This window comes from Rhodamnia argentea, chromosome 6 (assembly GCF_020921035.1).
Source record: "Rhodamnia argentea isolate NSW1041297 chromosome 6, ASM2092103v1, whole genome shotgun sequence".
Classification (NCBI taxonomy): Eukaryota; Viridiplantae; Streptophyta; class Magnoliopsida; order Myrtales; family Myrtaceae; genus Rhodamnia; species Rhodamnia argentea.
In genome coordinates this window covers 14249350-14266638 of record NC_063155.1, presented here as the reverse complement: position 1 = coordinate 14266638, position 17289 = coordinate 14249350, and positions in this window count along the sequence as shown.

The window sequence follows — 17289 nt, the reverse complement described above, 5'->3', positions numbered from 1 at the left end:
GGCTTACAATGGTACTTACATTCTCAAGAATTCCAACTCCATATGGTGTCGATTGCTTCGGGTGCGAAAGTGATCGTGCTTAAGTCCCGACGTGAATGCCATAGCTTCTTACTGAAACTTTTGATGTTGTAATTGTGTTCTCTTTTTCGTTGTCGCTGTGGATTGTACCTCGGAAGATGTTCGTTCACATGTGTCAAGAGCTTTATAACAATATCGGAAAATTTTTCCATAAAGTCCCAAACCTATTGATTATGGCTAATTCAGTCATAAACATTGTAATTGTAACAATTGAGTCCTTAACCTTTTGATAATTTGTCAATTCGGTCTTTCTAATTAATTTTGATTGAAAATTGCTTATACATGACACTGATCAACGCTAACTGAAAAACTTTTGAATTTTACGATTTTTCATTATTTTTTCCTTTTTTTATTTCCCTATTTTATTTCATTGTTAAGGGCCGGCCTTTGGGCAAGGGCCGTGGCCCTTGCCTAGGCGTGAGTGAGGGTCGCGAGCCTCACTAGTTGCCGATGGGGGCTTCGCAGCCCTCGCTCGCAACCGACAAGGGTTGCCAAGCCTTAACCAATGGCAAGCCAACTGGCCCTTAACAATAAAAGAGGAAAATAATTTAAAAACAAAAAAAAAAAAATTTTCACGTTAGCATTGATCGTGCTATGTAGGATGATTTATGTCCACGTTAGTAATATCTAGCTAAAATTAGTCATAATGACTAAATTGACAAATTGTCAAAATGTTCGAGACTCAATTGGCACAATTAAAAGGGGAGAATTACCAAAAAAGTCTTAAACCTATTGCAATCGTGCCAATTCAATCATAATATATATTTTTTTTGTCGATTCAATCTATAACATTTTGCAATTGTATCAATTCATTCCATTCGGCCAATTTTGGCTATCCGTCACCGACATGGACATAGGCCGACATCGGTCGTTCGATAACATAATATTTTGATTTTTTTTATTACTTTTTTCTCTTTCATCTCCTTCCTCCGGGCGATCACTAGAGGCGACCCCCGACCTAGCGAAGTTGGCCTCACCAAAGGCCGGCTAGGGCGACCTTGCCCACCCAAGATGGGGCTTGACCTCGCTAGATTTGGGGTGGCGAGGTGACGCCTCGCGCAACCACGACGGGGTTGGCCTCACCGACTCCTAGCGAGGCCGACCTCACCAAGCCAGGTGTCGACTCTAGCCGGTCGCAAGTGTCCGGTCAAAGGAAGGAGAAGAAAGAGAAAAACAAATAAATAAAATAAACTAAAAAAATATTAAATTATGTCACCATACGGTGTGCACTTCAGCGCTGATCCGCTAAAATTGAAGACCGAATGGCATAATTGTAAAAATTTTAGAACTGAATCGGCCAAAAAAAATTTAGGACTAAATTAATACAATTTGCAATAGGTTTAAGACTTCTTTGGTAATCTTTTTATTAAAAGATTTATAATTAAATTAATCGAAGTGCAATATGCATAGAACTTATTGGACAATTTTTTCAGGAGCTAATATCAAAATTGTAAAATCTCAAAAAGTTATAAGATGGAATGCACTTGTAAGATTCTACTGATGGCGTCAAATGGAGTTGAAACATCTCTCCATTTTCCTGCTTAACTATAGTGTTCGAAACTCTATATATAACCAAGAGTCGAGCATTCAAATGGAGTAAATTATCTCGTTCACATCAGATGCGGTGGTAATTAAAAACAAATAAATAGACGCAGTGGCGACGTTTGGTAAGGTCCTTGATTATTTTCTCTCCCCAACGCGGATGATTTTAAAATGTCCACAAAATTATAAAAATAACCCAAAATGCCAATTTCTATTCTCTCTTTCACCATATTATTAAATTCTTCTGACTACAAAACCCTAAGACATTACTAATCATTAAAAATACTAGGAATCTCATGAAACTCCCGCTTGCGTCATCATTTCATCATAAGATAATGTCGATGGATAATTATGCCTGCCGACATTACATATGAAGCCATATCATAGCATTAGTTTTCATCGAAAACCTCAATGATCACCTAATTTAATCCTCAACTTAGGCACTAAAAATAATTTTTTTAAAAAGGAGATGAAAAATATATATAATAATAATCTTTTTTTAACCAAACTCCGCCATGTGACCAAACTCCGCCATGTGAAGTGACCATCAAAACGATGCAAAAGCCCCCCACTACTTTCCCGCTTCCCCATGCAAGAAATTTGGCCTAGAACCCTAAAAGAGAACACCCAACCGACGTTATTATTGTTCAAATAAAACAAGAAATATATATATATTTTTTATGGGTCGAAAAGGAAATGATTAATTTAAAGAACCTTAAAATAAAATAGAAAAAAAATTAAATAATGGGATGAAAGGACCGTTAAAACAAATCTCTTTTCCACACTGTCACCGTCACTTTGTCCTCCTTGTCTCGTTACTCGAAAGCAAACCCTAGATTGCACCATAGGGGGAATGGTACTTCCGAGTCACATGCCATAACTATGCTAGCTAGTCACTATGTATAAAGTACTTTTATATTTATGGTCAGTCCATGTTGTCCCATTTTTATGTAAGTTTGAGCTTTTTCTGCATTTTTTTTAAAATTTTTAGATTCTTTTTCTTTTTTGGATTTGTTTGCATGTATATAGTATAAAAGGGAGGGAAGAGAATTAAGAGGGAAAAAGAGGGGAAGAGAAAATGCAAGATATTGGAAGAAGGCGAAATTTGCTAATGTTGGGTTGTTTTGGGAAGGGGAAAAGTTAGAGGGGAGGAAAAGTGAAAAGTAGGAGAGTTTGATTTACTCACGTGAAAAATTAAAGTCGCACTTCAATCAAGAGATTGGTGAGAATGACCCTAGGATGAAAACAGAAGCAGCATTCGTGTATCTTTTTGTTTCCTCTGCTACATCTTTTTCGCCTTACTTCATAACTAAGAACCCATTTGTTTTCAATTTAGTTTAAGCACTTTTTTTATATCTTACCATCGCGTTTGGAGTATTATCTAAAATTCAGTAAGATGTAAGTAAATAAGTTATGTACAAGTTCATGTGTACATGTCGCGAAAGTTTTGGGTATTTCGGGTTAAAAAAACCGAAGTGCTTATTCAGCGAGTTTTAGATTAGATAAAAAGCTAATTCTGAAGATTTTTTCACTAGCTTATAATGGTACTTCATTTATATGGTCACTCCATGTTATTCCATTTTTATGTAAGCTCGATTTTTTTTTTTTTTGCATTTTACTTTTTAATTTTTTATGAGTAACTTTTGTACAATTTGTTTGCATACTAGAAAAGGAAGGAAAGAGATTTAGGAGGAAAAAGAAGGGAAGGGATGAGGGATAAGAGGGAAGAAGAAGATAATCTTTCGACTGTCGGTTGTTTTGGGAAGGGTAAAGGTGAGAGGGAAGTGAAAATTAGGGAAATTCCATCTACTTATGAGGAAAATCAACTTGCACTTCAATGAAGAAAGTGATGAGAATGAACCAAGGAAGAAAAAGGAAGCAGCATTGATGATTCTTTGGCTACATTTTTTTTACCCTCAGTGCGTAATAATTAAGGCCCCATTTGTTGTTAATGAAGTTTAAAGAAAAAGCAGTATTTTATTTTCTCGTCGAAATTTTTAAAATTTATGAATCCGGCTAAAAAATCACAATGCTCATGGCACAAATTTTAAATTAAGCAAACAATAAAAATCAGTCCGCGAGACTTACCCAAAAAAAAAAAAAAATTCAGTCCGCGAGAAAGTTATTTTTTCACTAGCTTATTACATTGTTATCCTTTCTTGAAGAGAGTGTATATGCAAATTCTGCCGAATTTATAGATTTGAGTCACGCAATAATAAATGAGATGCCAATTTCAGAAGTTCAAATGGAAACAACAAACAAAAAGTTATTTCAAACACGCACAAGCTTTTTTTACATGCTTGAATTTTTTTCACCCTTTTTTTTCCGTCGCGGCTTTCTTTTCGCTTCATTACTTTGCAGATTTCCGCCTTTCCCATGGATCATAAAATTACATTCTATCTTGTATTTTAGGGAGAACTTCAAATAAGGACCGGAAGTCTCTTCATTTTCTCAAATAAGGGCTTGGAATAGACTTTGTTCCAAGTAAGGGCCCGAAGTGTCCTTTTTGTTTTAAAGAAGGATATAACCAATGGTATTTTAGTCATCCACATTTTATGAATTTTTTTCCTTTTTTTTTTTTCTTTTTTTGCCTTCAAGGAAGGAAATTTTAATGTGTCTCACAACCCAAAAGAATTCATGAAGGAATCAGCGGTCCAACCAATTGTAAAAATATTCGACTAGCTAAAGATGAATGGTAAAGATCGTTGACTTAAAAAGAAGAAGATGATAGACATACATATGTGTGTTGTGTGAGTGTGTATATATATATGCATAAAATTACTCAAAATGACATTGTTTTGATTGGATTTGTCCACCGGTGGTGTGTCACATGGGACGCCAAGCGATGAATGGACCACAACGTCGGCACCTTTAGGTGCAATTAACCTGAAGAATTATATTGAAATTTTCCAAAAAAGTTTATATGCAGCCAATACACATGCACATAGCTATCCACGTACTAATAAATGTCGCAAAGAATGATGATTTATAGACATGTTTTAATGATCTATTTTAATTCTGGTGTGGGAATTATGTAGCACATGAAATTCCTATTTTAGCATTATTTTAACCTTTACACTCAAATGCAAAGCTCTTTTCTACCTATCTTTTCGCAGCCTACTTGTACGAGGTAATCCACAATATCTTTTCGTGAAGTGACGTTAAATTAGAAAAATAAGATTAAAATAAAAGTGTACTTACAGATGCGTATAGTATCCATGGCAAAAAGATGGATTGTTCATGGTTTTTTTATTTTTTTCAATATTTCATAAAATCGGGCGCATGTGATAATATCTACTAAAGTTTATTTTTTTTTAATATCTACTAAAGTTGTCTTCACGTGAATGCGACACATGCATGTACATGTTTTCAGAGTTTGGACGGTGTTTTGGAGAATATCTATATGTTGACCTTTGTTTGAGGTTGACGCATATTCCATCAATCTTCAGTTTCCACTGACATTTTTTTTTTCTCTACTAATTCTTACCGTGCAGTTTGAATCCTTTAGAATTATAGGGGTCGTACTAAAAAGGGATAAACCCTAATTATTCTCCTGCAACATGACAAAGACTCCAATCAACTCCCCACATGTATATATGCTTAAAACATGCTTTTCTATGATCGTATTAAGAAAACTTTTTCAGGAGCATGTTTTGTGTTTTTAGGAATTGATTGGGTATTAGAATTTATTATGCCATGAGCAGGTCATATATCATATATTCTTTTACACATAACAAATAATGATTTAATCTCGAGAGGAAACACTAATTTATAGAATAAAAATTTTCAAATGAGGGTCCAAAATGCCCTCACTTCCTCAAATAAGGGTCTAAATTGATCCAAATTTCAAAAAAGGGTTAAAGTGACTATGGTTGTTTCAAATAAGGGCCTGACTTCACCGGTCGGTTTATCAAGGGCGTTTTCGTCAAAATACAATTTTAACCTAATTTTTAATTAAATTAAATTTAAAAAATAAGAGATAAAACAAAACAAAAAAAAGAAATACAAGGTTGGCCTCCCGCCCATGGGGTACCCACCTGTGTTTCTTTTTTTTTTTTTAGTTTTTTCAATGTTTAAAAATAGAAAAAAAAATAAAGAAAAAAATAAAAAGTAAATGAAGAAAATGCCCTTAACCAACCATTGAGTCATGCCCTTTTGTTAGATTAATATGGCCAGTTCAGACTCTTATTTGAAATAAGATCCACTTTAGAAACTTATTTGATAAAATGAAGACATTTTGAGCCTTTATTTGAAATTTTCTCCCTTTGTGACCCAAAGAACAACCTACATGTCCTCCGAGTTTCATGAAGATATTGCCTTTGGATCATTCGTACATAGCAATGAGTGTCAACTTGATATTAGGTACCGATAATTTTTTAACTATGTATTTGGTGCCTACATCGCCATTTTGTTTAAAGCCTGACAACTGAGAATGGCATAGGATATCATACCTACATTCAAGATTTTATGTGATTCACTACTCCTATTTACAGTATTAAGTATTGTGTGCATGCAAATTCATGTACGAGGACAAAGACACGACAAGAATAATAGTCAAATATATTAATTTTATTTGGATTCAACCCATTCGAATTTTCTGCACCCAAACGAAATTACCCACTTGAATTATCATTCTGTTGGGGGAGGATATAGTGATGCCCTGCCAAGTTCATTTTCACCTAAATTTTTAAACAAACAAAAGGAGTTTTTTTTTTTTTTTTTGGTTGGATTTCTTTCTCTGTCTTTCTTTTTTCTTGTGAATTATATTCTTGGGTGCAGTTGGTCCACATGGAGAGACACATGACAGTAGTCAGAAACATAGACTACCACTAAAATTCATTGAGTGTTATGGTGTAATAATGGGGCATTGGTCAAGTCCTCCAAGTGAAGTGATGAAGTGTGGAGCTCCTCTCTTTTGCACTCTGCACAACACTTATAATATCACAGAAGCCTCCATGTGGAAGATGATGGACTTTGCAGTCTTCCATGCGGTCCAAACCCTAACCCCCACAGTGGGAGAGAGAGAGGAATCAGAATCCACATCTCCCCTATCTCCATGATTGATTGAGAGGGTCCCCAAGATCCAATCACCCACCCACATTATTCTACTGTACTTGAATTTATAGCGGGTAGTCATTTTGATTAAAATAACATGAAGGGTACATCTTTTCTTTTCACTCTATTGGAATATTCATCTCCTCTACTGCCGACCTAGATGGGCATGGCATCACTTCAAATGCATATATGCTGAGGAAGAATAGTAAACTGCGCCAGAGGGATTTTCTAAAGGCACCGGTGATTGGAGACCTATTGATAAAAATGACTTCATAAATAGCATAAAGTATAATATACCTGGATTGACTCACTGAAGTATTGTCCGCTTTGATTCGTCTTATACAGAGCCTCAATTTTTTCCTTTGACGTACATGTGTACACCTTTTTAGGAAGTCACTCATTCCGAAAGTGCTCCCATATGAGCACGCTTAAATGTGGAGTCCTAAAGCTAAGCTTGTCATTACGTCAAAAGGCGCATCTTTGAGTTAATTACAGTTTTCACTTATATATCTCACATTCGTTCTCCACCAATGTGGTGCACATTCGACTCAATACTATCTCATTCGCTATCTTAGAAGCCTGTCAAGAGTCGCTCCTTATTTAGGCTCTCCGGCCCTTGCGACCACTCCCCGCCATCGTTGGACTGGGTCATTACATAAAGTGGCATGATAAGTCATGAACAGATGTTGAAAATAACTTATCAAATTTAAATATTCGATGAGAATCAATTATGTACTACTTTATAAATTCACTTTTAATATAAATACATACGTGCGTGCTTGCATGTACATATATATATTTATGTATGTGTGTGTTTCGTCTTTCTAACATTATTCCTTCTTCTTTAAGTACTAAGGGTTCCCTATCTTGGTAGGACCTTTCTGAAAGCAAGCCACGGCTCCAGCTGACAACGGTCCGTAGGGAACGATGTGATTCGGATTCAATAGACCTTTAAGTCGAACATTTCGCGATATCGTCCGCAGTCCTTATGATGTAACACCCCCGAAGAGACAGCCCGTTGTCGTTGTCCCTCTCATCCTTTTCCTCTAGCCAAAAAAAAAAGAACTCTGAATCCAATTACCCAACCAGCTACTTCCGTTATACTAGATTTAAGGGTCTCCAATTTTCAAATGTGAGAATGACAGCCTTACTTTCTTCCCCCTCTCCCCCCCCACCCCCCCCCATTGGAGTATTCATCCCATCCACCCATCCCTACTGAACTGGGGCACTTCTCAATTCCCAACTTCTTTATGCCCTAGAATAGAATGATAAAACAGTACATTGGGCTCTTGTTTATGATTTCTAGGGCCACCCTACAACAATACAATAGATTATCCTCCACAGTGGGGGACAGTTGGGGGGAGCTCTTTCTAAGAGAAGAACAAAAAGCTGGCAAGGTAACATGGCACCATGTGGCTTCTCAGATCACTGTTTCAATGCAGTGCTATGAATTCTTCCATGAATTCTCTTGAAGAGAGAGATAAGAGGGAAGAAAGGTAAATGCAGTTAAGCCCCTCTGTTGGCATACCAGGGAATGTGCCTAAAGAGTAGGTGGGGGGAAGGTGGGTGGGAGAGCACTGTAGGGGAATGTTGGAAACTGTGGAAAATCCAACCACGTTCGTCTAACCAGCACATGGGAACTTGAGGTGAGACTGGGGCTCATCGTACCAAATTCTATGGTCCACCCAGGAATAGCTCCTTGAGTCGCAGCGGGTCATAATTTCTTGCATTTTTTTTGCAATTTCTACGCAAAATGTTTTTTTTGTTTTGTTGGTAAGGTAAGTATATATTGATATGTCAAAAGTACTAATTACAAGGATGAAGCCGAACACAAAAACCTCGAACCCACTACGAAACTTGAGCGTGTCCTAGGGGGTACAAAGGTGTAGCGGCAATGCAAAATACAAGCTGTATGTGAAGCGCAAACAACAAAGGACATAACCGAAGTCCATACCAGAACTAAAAGAAAACCAGCCAAATAACGCCAACTAGTAGAGAGCAACAATAAACAGCAAGGAGAAAACAAAAGCAAAGCAGAAAACCGGGTACTTCTACACAAAATGTTATCGCACACAAGAGCAAAAAATTTTACTATCAACGGACAAGAAATGTATATGTACACAAACTCATTGTATTAGACATTCCTGAAAGGGTGTGGGATCCGTTTCCGAGGATCCTTACGAACACCCTACACCGAGTGGACTTGCTCGTTGGATGGCCCGGGTGAGCCTGCGTGAGCCGAACCTCTACAAGCCCTACTAGTACTCAAGCCCGCCTAGCCTTGTCGAAGTTGAAAAACATGGGTTCTATTTTTAAAATTTCAGCTAAAAAATGACTGGGACTATGAAACTAATGCAGAATAGTTTTAGATTTTTGTGTTATTTTGTTTTATCACTATATCTATGAGTTTCATAAGATTTTTTCTCTCCTATATTAGAATTTAAGCTCATCCACCCTATCAGTGTTTGGAAATCTAAAATATCAAGGTAGAATTATTAGGAGAATGTACTTTATAAATTTTTTTAATCGAATATATGTGCAGTAGGCCCTGGCCTAGCCTCAAGGCCCTTACCCAGGCTTGGCATGCCCAATGGTTGAGCGTAAATTTTTCTCTAGGCGTGCCCAGCAGTACGGGATATTCTAGTCAATCCCGCCTATTTTTTATCATGTTTAACACCAGTGGTGAAGGATTTTTCGGCGTTCGCATACTTTTTCTCCTCTTGCACTTTCAATTTGTTATTATCATCAAAACTATCATCTGATTCGCTTAGGAGTCGGATTGAGATCAAATGGACCAAATATATTCATGGCAGGGCCAGCTTGGGCAATAGATCTGAAATGCATGTGGGTTGAAATGAAAAGCTAAAACAAAGGTAGCAGTGGTCGATAATGAACTTTCTCTTTTGCTTATGAGAGGTTGGGCAACAGATCTGTGGAATAAAATGGAAAAGGTTAAATTAAGGTGCAAGGGGTTCATGATGAGCTTTTCTTTTCCTTATGAGTTGGGTGATGTCTTCTTTTTTCTTCTTCTCTCTCTTTGACCTTTAGTCTAAACGAGGTAATATTTCTTAATAAAAGCCAGAATGCTACACCATGTGCAAATTCCAATGGACCCATTTTATAAAGACTCCAAGGTTTTGAATTTTCAGTAATATTATGGACATTAAAACTGAACTTTATTATCTAATGCGACAGATTGCAACTGAATCTTTGAATAAGTGAACCAGCAGTGTTGAATGTCTTAAAAATTCTATCTCATCTATTAGGGAAGTGAAGGATATAAAGTCCTTAATTCTAATCAACAAACGTGCGGAAACATGTCCAAAACTAACTTGTATCATTGATAGTTAACCGTATATTACACGAGGAACATACCGTGATAGTCACATTAAGTGTCGCCATGCAAACTTGAGAGAATCCTTGCTTCGATCTAGAGTTGAAGTGGAGAGCAAAATGTTGATAGCCTCTTCACAGTTTCCTCCGTTTTGTCGATATCGAAAAAACTGACAAGAGAGGAGAGGAGAAAAACTGACCCCGTTTTCTTTTGTCTTCACGTTCAAACTGAAGGAGGATAACTGCCTCGCAGTTATCAACAATGGTGGGAGGGGTGAGGTTCCCTACATGGGTAGACGACCATAATCCCCCATGTACCCCAACAGGAAGAATTCAATAGATCGATTTTAATGTAATTAACATTATTCTTTTCTTTTTTCAGTTGAAAATTATTTAAGTACGGATGAAATACATGAACCTATTGTGTTGTGGCAGTGAAAATGGGAAAACCTAGAGGACCGTGGGTGACTATGTTGCCTTAAGGGAGAGAAACAAAATCATATGAAAAAAATATCAAAAAAAAAATTCTATGCATTGATACCAATTAGTCTTGAACCTTTCAATTTGATCAATTTAGTCCTAAAATTTTTTATATTGATACTAATTCAGTTTATCTAGCCAATTTAGGCCAGAATTTGCCGACGTGAATATCCCGTAGACATTTTTTATACTTTTTTTAATTTTTGTTTAAAATTTTTACCTTTGCCGTTTCTTTTTGTCGATGGTTGGTGGTCACCGGCGATTATCTAAAAGAAATATGCACGTCGGTGCCGGTCATTCTATCCACGCTAGCGAATTCCGGCCTAAATTAATCGGATTAACTGAATTGGTGTCAATGTGACAATATTTATGACTAAATTGGTACAATTAAAAAGTTTAGGACTGAATTAGTATTAATATAATAAGTTTATGATTTTTTTGGTACTTTTCCCATTTCGAGGACCTTCCTATCTTTAAGCGACTAACTTTTGGATATTTAGGCTATGTTTGTTTCATGAAAAATGTGATGTTTTTGGAAGAAGCAGTAGATAGGGGAAGGAGGAAGCAGGCGGAATAAGGAGGAAGTAGGAAAAAATAAACAAAAAATATTAAAAAATAAAACTTTGGTATTTTTAAGAAATAAATAAATAACTAAAACTACAATTATAAAAATTAGGAAGTGTGAAAGAAAGGAGGAAGGAAAGATGAGGAAAATATTTTCTCTTGGCAAAATGAGAAAAATATTTTCCCCACTTTTAAAGATTTTTTCTATGGATGGAAAATATTTTCATAGACTAGCTCATTTTTTGCGAATCAAAAGCCAAAAAAACCGAAAAATTACAAGCCGGTGGTTATGCGGTGCAACACATGCCACTCCTAACAATTGCTAGTGATTTTCTCACATTGTCAGCTTCGTGGATATGATAGTCGTGATGATCATAGTACCTAAAGATCAAATGCTCGATGCACCCAAGATAGGCAATACACAAGTCCATTTACCTCTTCCTATTACAAATTAGAATACAAATTAATATGAGATTTTTCTATTAACTTCATTAATACAATAACTATATTGAATTTGTCATCATCAACAACACATCTCTCTCTCTACAAACCTGATAAAGAGAATATTTTCAGGATTGATATCACGAAAAATCTCAAATTATTACATATGTCATAAATTTATCCAAAACTTATTTTTTGACCACAAAAAATTCTAAATTGGTACATTTGTGACAAATTTACTTCCAATTAATTTTTTTAGCAGTAAAAATTCCAAACCGATGCATTTGCGCTGGATTTACCCTCTATTAGTTTCCATAAAATTGGGTTTATATCATCAATAATTTCAAACTAGTACACATATAACAAATGGAGAGTAAAAATCTCAAATTAATATACCTATCAACTATCACAAGTCATCTAACTTAACAATTTAATGGTAAAATTTTACGAAAACTAGCATAACGTGGATTTATTACAGGTGTACCGGTTTGAGATTTTTTATGGTTAAAAAATTAATTTTTGATAAATTTATCACATATATATCAGTTTTAAATTTTTCATGGTATTATTAACCTTTCTTTTTCTATAGAGAGAACCTTAACAAAATCGGTTCTTTTGGGGATGATTTTTTTGGGGGATCTCATGTGCGTAAACATTGAACCCTCAAAGTGAGTGATCGAGATTGAAAGTACTCAACATTTAGGTCCCAAAATCTCCTAGTTGCGCTTCCCTAACAAAGAAGACATAGATAAGATAACCAATAATTATTTCCTTAGTGTTGTAAAATATTATGTTGCAAGTATGCAATAGAGAGAAAACGGAGAGAGTAGAGAAAGCCAATAAAGAGATATCTTATTCTGACACACATCCCGATGACAAAACTAAGCTTCTATTTATAGAAGAACAAGGATATACTTATCATTAATACATACGTTGGATAGGGAGATGAACATTCATTGGATATGGAGATGTACATAGAATGTAAGATACAAATGTACCATAATAGATACATGAATATAATGAATATTCATTCATGTATTTCATAACACTCCCCCTTGAATATTCATTGTAGTCATTATGTGCATTGAATAATACTGCCTCATTAAAAAACCTTAAGCCGGAAAAACCCAGTGGGACAAAAACCGGACAAAAGGGAAAAAGAGTACAGAGCACAAATCTTATGATCTCTCTCTTATATGGATGCATTAATTGCCTCGTTAAAAACCTTAAGTCGGAAAAACCCTATGGGAAAAAACCGGTCGAAAGGAAAAGAGAGTGCAATGCATAGTTCATAATGTCTCCCCCTCAATTGAGCCATATAGCCACTGCTGGGGCTATTCAATCTTGCATCTTGTGAACTCGTCGTATACCAATGCCATATGCTAATTCTCAAAAGTTGACGTTGGCAATGATTTGGTAAAAAGATATGCAAGATTATTTATGGATTGAATCTGTTTAACATCGATTTGTCAACTTTCTTGGAGTTCATAAGTATAGAAAAATTTCGGTGAGATATGCTTGGTCCTATCTCCTTTGATGTATCCTCCTCTAACTTGTGCAATACAAGCAGCATTATCTTCATAAATTATATTAGGAGAATTTGTAACCGGTGTTAAATAACAAGAATTGTGAATATGCGTTATAACGGATCTTAACCAAACACACTCTCTTCCAGCTTCATATAGAGCAATAATCTCAGAGTGGTTAGAAGATATAGCTACTAGCGATTGCTTTGTAGAACGTCAAGAAATGGCAGTGCCATTATAACAAAATAAATTACCGATTTGAGAGCAAGCCTTATGTGGATCGGATCTATATCCAGCATCAGCATATCCAACTAAACCGGAGGTCGTGGAATCCTTGGAATAAAATAATCCCAAATCTATGGTTCCTCGAAGATAACGAAAAATATGTTTAACTCCGTTCCAGTGTCTCCGAGTTGGCTCAGAACTAAAACGTGCCAATAAATTCACTGCAAAAGCGATATCTAGTCTCGCACATTGTGCCAAGTACATCAAAGCCTCAATAGCATTAAGATATGGTACTTCAGGACCAAGAATCTCTTCATCAGATTCTCTAGGACGAAACCGATTCTTTTGGGAATCTAGAGACCTTACAACCATAGGGGTGCTCATTGGGTGAGCCTTGTCCATGTTAAAGCGTTTAAGTAATCTTTCAACATATGATGATTGATGGACAATTATTCCATTTGCTTTATGCTCAAGCTCTAGACTAAGACAAAGTTTGGTTTTACCCAAGTATTTGACTTCAAACTCTCTTTTCAAATATTCAGCGGTTTTAGATAACTCTTCTAGAGTTCCAATTAAATTCATATCGTCAACATAAACTGCTACAATAGCAAATCCGGTTTCTGATTTTTTAATAAACACGCATGGGCAGATATGATCATTTTTGTACCCTTCCTTGAGTAAGTACTCACTTAGGCGTTGATACCACATGCGACCGGATTGTTTTAACCCATATAAAGATCTTTGCAACTTTATTGAGAATAAGTTGCGGGGAGTGCACGCATCGGGCATTTTGAATCCCTCGAGAATTTTCATATAAATATCAGAGTCTAATGAGCCATAGAGATATGCCGTCACAACGTCCATAAGACGTATTTCCAATCTTTCGGAGACTACTAGGCTAATTAGAAAACGAAATGTAATCATATCCATCACAGGTGAATATGTCTAATCATAATCAATCCCAAGTCTTTGGGAAAATCCTTGGGTAACGAGTCGGGCTTTATACCCGACAACCTCGTTTTTCTCATTTCGTTTCCGGAAAAATACCCATTTATATCCAACGGGTTTTACATTATCGAGAGTTCGAGTTACGGGTCCGAAAACCTCTCGTTTAGTTTGAGAAGCTAATTCAGCCTTAATTATTTCCTCCCACTTAGGCCAATCTTGCCTTTGATGGCATTCAATAATAGATTGCGGCTCACAATCATCATCCGCAATTTTATGAGCAACCGAGAATGTGAAAACATCATCAATGACGATTTCATTCCGATCCCAAATCTCATTACAATATGTAATGGAATTCTCGGTATTCCGAGGGTTGGTGATCTTTTCATGGGTTTATGCCTCTTCGGGGGCAATAAACTCCTTGGGAGCATGCACAACACTAGGCTCTTTTGGAGCAGATTCTCGATTCTTTCCCATTCGTTTTCGAGGAACAGTATCTTTTGATCCTATTGGTCTACCAGGCTTTAAGTGTGGTGGATTTTTATCCATTTTAGACTCGTCCTTCAGAACAGCTATTCTAGTTGGAGCATTTGCAGCTAGAATATGAAACTTCGTTACCTTAGCAGCATCATTAAAGGCGTCAAGAAGTCTATTGGCTATAGCTTGTAAATGAATTATGCGCCGCACCTCGTTTTCACACTCGGGAGTTCTTGGGTCTAATTGAAATAAATTCTTTTCATTCCAGGAGATAACCTTAACTAGTTTACGCTTTGCAGCCATGGAAATTGTAGGTATCCCAATTAATGGGAACATTGTTTCATCAAAATGACAATCTGCGAATTTGGCGAAAAAAGATCACCGAGTAGTTGGTTCAAAGAACCTAATAATGGATGGTGAATTAAACTCAACATAAATGCCTAAACGGCGTTGGGGACCCATTTTTGTTCTCTTTGGTGGTGCTACAGGCACTTGTACTACACAACCACAAGTGTGCAAATGTGAAATATCGGGTTCATAACCAAGAACCATTTGAAGGGGAGATTATAGGAGACTAGTAGTGGGGCGCAATCTGATTAATGCTGCCGCATGCAAACCTGCATGACCCCATGCTGTATCGTTGAGATTCGTTCTCAATAATAGAGTGCAAGCAATGATTTGGATACGTTTAATCAAAGATTCTGCTAATCTATTTTGAGTATGAACATATGCGACTGGGTGCTCAACCTTGATTCCGAGTGAAACACAATACGCATCAAAACTCTTTGATGTAAATTCACCAGCATTATCCATCCTTATGCTTTTAATTGGATAATCAGGGAATTGTGCTCGGAGTTTTATAATCTGCGCAAGTAAACGTGCAAATACGACATTGCGCGTGGATAATAGGCAAACATGGGACCATCTACGGGATGCGTCCACTAGTACCATAAAATATCGAAACGGTCCACTTGGTGGTTGTATTGGTCCACATATATCACCCTGAATTCTTTGCGGGAATAAAGGAGATTCAAGATTAATCTTCGTTATGGAAGCTTTGGTAACAAGTTTTCCTTGTGAACAAGCTTCACAATTATAATCTTTGGACAAAAATACTTTTGTATCCTTTAAAGGGTGTCCTTTTTTATTTTGAATTATTCTACGCATCATTGAAGCGCCAGGGTGACCAAGGCGATCATGCCACGATCCAAATTGATTAGGGTTTATCAATTTCCAGGACATGGTAGCGTAGGTTTCAACGGTATTAATCATGACACAATACAAACCTATAGGAGAAGCTTTTAGCTTCTCGTGGATGGTCTTCAGGCCCATCTTATAAGAGATAATGCCAATATATTCCTTATTTTGCTCATAAATAGTCTCAATATGGTACCCATTACGGCATACATCTTTGAAACCGAGCAGATTCCTTTTTGATCTACTGCTTAGAAAAGCATCCTCAATATGCGGGACGGTACCATTTGGCAAGATAATTGTGGCATTCTCGAAACCATCAATAATTTGAACAGGACCTGATATTGCATGAACATATGCCTTGCGCAATGTCATACTCGAGAAAAAGTGTCTGCTACGAAATATAGTGTGTGTTGATGCACTATCAAGCAAACAAACATCTTCCTTTTTCTCGGTATTTTCCATTTGTACTTATATTGACAACTTCAGGTGTCAAGTATCATAAAATTTGCATATTAGTAATAGGATAAAAAAAGTATATAAGCTTCATAAGAATTTCATTGCATAATCATATTAGAGAATAATAAAAGGTAATACATTTAAAGAAAAGCAATTAGAAAAACAAAATTATTAGAATCATAAAATTCGAAGGTTAAGTTCTCATCCACCAATCCGATGCCTCATTAAAGTGATTAGAAATCGTCAAAGAAATCAGAGACATCCAGGGATGCGATTGCTGCTTCAGGAGCAAGAGAAGTCCCACCAACAGAAATATTGTTGGCCTCAACAATGGTTATGGCGATAGGATTAATTTCAATGGCATGAGATTCACCATGCTTGCCCATATTTTTTAAAGATGCCTGGTATAGATCAACAAAATTTTTTGGCGTACGACAAGTACGTGACCAGTGCCCAATCATGCCACAACGATGTCAAATACTTTCATTAGTCACCTTCTTTGGCTTCTTTTCTTTGTCATGATTTGGCCCAAAGTTAGATTTCCTAGGGCAATTAAATTTCCTGCCACCCCTTCGAGGAACATGTTCTTACCTGTGCTTATAGCTTTTAAAATGGCCAGTATTTTTCTCAAAGTTAGCATGTGCTTCGGGCAATGCTTTTGAGCCAGCAGGTCTAAGATCATGATTTTTGAGCAGCAATTCATTAGTTTGCTCAGCAGTGAGAAGCACAGAAATTAGTTCGGAGTATGTGGCAAATTGACGCTGCCGATATTGTTGTTGCAATACAATATTCGAAGCATGGAAGGTGGAGAAAGTTTTCTCTAACAGTTACGCATCGTTAAGCCTGACACCCGCACAACTCAAGCTGAGAAACAATATCAAATAAAGCAGAGTTATAGTTAGACACTGATTTAAAATCTTGCAATCCGAGATTTTGCCGGTCATATTGTGCTTGAGGGAGGATAACAGTC